Source organism: Zingiber officinale, chromosome 4B (assembly GCF_018446385.1).
Source record: "Zingiber officinale cultivar Zhangliang chromosome 4B, Zo_v1.1, whole genome shotgun sequence".
Classification (NCBI taxonomy): Eukaryota; Viridiplantae; Streptophyta; class Magnoliopsida; order Zingiberales; family Zingiberaceae; genus Zingiber; species Zingiber officinale.
Genome location: NC_055993.1, coordinates 123361107 through 123364537, shown reverse-complemented (window position 1 = coordinate 123364537; position 3431 = coordinate 123361107).

The window sequence follows — 3431 nt, the reverse complement described above, 5'->3', positions numbered from 1 at the left end:
CCCCAAGAGGAGCTCATAAGGATTGTCATGTTAAACCCTGCAGGTGGACTTAGTCCGACATGACAATAAGGTTGAGTGGAACTACTCTTGGAGCTAGATATTAATTAAGTGAGTTGTCAGTAACTTACTTAATTAGTGGACATTTGTTATCTTAAACACAGGGAGACTGACACACTCATAATAAGAAGGAGCCCAAAATGTAATTTGGGATTGGTGCGGTAGTTCAATAATAGTTCTCTAGTGGAATGAATTATTATTGATAAAATTAAGTTGTGTTTTCGGGGCGAACACGGGATGCTTAATTTTATCGGGAGACCAAAACTAATTCCTCCTCTCAGTCCCTATCGTAGCCTCTTAATTATAGAGTACTATACCCACCTTCTTACCCATCCCATAAGGGGCCGGCCAAGCTAGCTTGGAGACCAAACTAGGGTCGGCCAAAGTTTGGTTCATGGGTTCTTCAAGGTGGCCGACCCTAGCTTGGGTTCAAGCTTGGTGTGGCCGGCCCAAATTAAAATAAAAAGGATTTTTATTTTTTAAAATTTTTCTTATGTGGATAACATGTTTTATAAGAGAGTTTAAAAATTTAAATCTTTCCTTTTATAAGATTCTACAAAAGATTAAGAGAAGAGCTAAATCTCTTTCCTTATTTGTAGATTAAAAGATTGATTTTAATTTTGGTAAAAACTTTCCTTTTTAACCATGTTCATGATTTAAAAGAAAGTTTAAAAAATTAATAATTCTCTTTTATTAGTTTCTACAAAAGATTAAGAAAAGATTTGATATCTTTCCTTATTTGTAAATTAAAAGAGATTTTAATTTTTAGAGATAATTTTCTTCTTATCCATATGTTTAAAAGAAAGATTTTAATTTATTAAATTTCCTTTTTATAAACCAATCATGAAGGGATTAAATTATTGGAGAAATTTTTATAAATTTCCGGAAACAAATTAGGAAGTTTTAATTCTTGTTTTAATTAAAACTTTCATTGATTTGAGGCTTGAGGTGGCCGGCCATTGTATTTGAAAAAGAAAAATATTTTTAATTAAATAATTTTTATTTTCAATGGAAAAAGAATTAAGGAAATTTTTATTAAATTTTTCTTATTTGCCAAGACCAAGGATTATAAAAGAGGGGGTAGAGGAGGCTTCAAAGGGAACGACTCTATTCTATTTTTCTTCCTCTTTTCCTTGGTGGTGAGGCCGGCCCGCCCTTCCTTCTTCTCTTCTTCTTCTCTTTGTGGCCGAACCTCTTCATGCTTATGGAGTTTTAATTGGTGGCCGGATCTAGCTTGAGGAAGAAGGAGAGAAAGCCTACATCCCTTGGAGCTTGATTGGTGGAAAAGATCTTCCTCTTTTGGAAGCTTTGTGCTTGGCCGAAATTTGAAGAAAGGAGAAGGTGCTTTGGTGGTTTCTCATCTCGGAAGATCGTTGCCCACACAACGTCCGAGGTTAGAAGAGGAATACGGTAGAAGATCAAGAAGTTTTCCTAAAAGGTATAACTAGTATTTTTCTTTCCGCATCATACTAGTTATTTTTGGAAATAATACTAAATACAAGAGGCATACGATTCTAGAGTTTCGAATTTGTTTTCGATATAGTGTTCTTTTGTTTTTATTTTCCTTGTGATTTGATTGTTCTTTTCGGTTAACCTAAAGTTATTTTAGGAAATTAAATATTAGCTTTCTATAAAAGGTTTTGTCTAGTCGGTGGTGGTTGCTCTCATATCCAAGAAGGTCATGTGCCTCGCCACGTCAGTACCGGGAACCAATTATGGAAATTAATATTTAATGGAATTAATAACTTAAGGTGACTTGGGTCGAACGTGTTAAGTTCCGCAGGAGATCCAAGTAAAAACCTAAAAGAACAAATAGATTAAGTTTTGGATCAAACGTGTTAAGTTCCGCAGGCGATCCAAAATTTAATTTAAAAGAACACATGGTAGCTAGGAAAAGGTTCAGACCTTTGTACAAAATTTTTGTACAGTGGAACCTATAGGTTTTCTGAGTAGCAACCAACAATTGGTATCAGAGCTAGGGTTTTGCCTCTGTGTATTTGGTATTAGGTTAATTATGCACATGTCATACATAATTTAGGCAGGTTAATAGTAGGATGTGCTAACTTTGTGGATGCAGGATCCAACTATTATGGCTTTTAATTATTTTGTGTGTGATTAGACCCTTGGATATGTCAAGGGCATTTATATGTGTGTGTATGATTGTATTAAAATACAGCAGGAGCTGTATTTAGTTTTATTAGGATTTTATTTTTGATCTAGATACATGTACATTCCTTTTATGGAATATAGGATCAAAAATGTAAAATTCTATTTATGTCACGGATCGAATCTTGCAAAGCGTGGAACCTTCTAAGGACCAGAGGCGCAGCGGAACTAGGAGCAAGATGGATGCGACAGTTAGACCCGGTGGCGGTGGCCAAATATGGCAGCAGCTTCGGATGACAACACACGGAGGACAATTAAAGATAAAAGCCATAATAGTTGAAAATTAGATTTTCTATTTATTGCTTTTATATTGTGCTGTGTGTGCATGTTAGTTTACAAGTTTAGTAGGCTAGCATAGTTAAAATTCCTCATTTATAAATAACTAAGTGGGAGAGGGATTTTAAGTAAATCCCATGGTCTCCATTATTGGTTTGTAAGTGATGTAAACAAGCTTGCGTTGGCTCTAAGTGCCTTCCTCCATAACGGATGAGCTTGTTTGCGGATCACTCAAACTCCATTTTGGATGACTATAGGAAGTTAATTAAGAGCGTGTGATCTTCCCCAACGGAAGGGGCATAATCTTATTAATGGACTTAGTGTCAAGTAATGGTGTACACTTAGATACATCTAATAGTATCCTCCCCAACGGAGTCACTGCTATTATTTGTGTGACCAAATAATACCAACTATTAATTTTATTTGTCAAAAAGTTAGGTTGATAATAAAATTAATGGGTTAAAACCCTCCTTTTACAAATGTTGAATTTGTATACGTCCACACTAACGTGGCATACAAAATTTACGGTGTTTTAAGGTGTTGGTTAATTTAAAATAGTATTGTTTGAGGAATCAATATTATTCTAAATTTAGAGTTCTGACCAAAAGTTATTTGTGATTCTTAGGATGACTTTCAACCCACTGTCCATCATACTTCAATAGAATAGACTTACTGGACCTAATTACATAGATTGGAAAAGGAACCTGGGCATTGTCCTTACTGCTGAAAGCTATAAATTTGCCTTGTCCTGAAGCACTTACTAGTGAATCTACCGAAGAGGAGATTGAATATCATAGGAAATGGGTAAAAGCAGATGAGATGGCGCGGTGTTACATTTTGGCTTCAATGTCAAATGTATTGCAACATCAGCATCAAGATTTACCAACAGCCTATGATATTATGAACAATCTCAAGGAACTCTTTGGTCATCA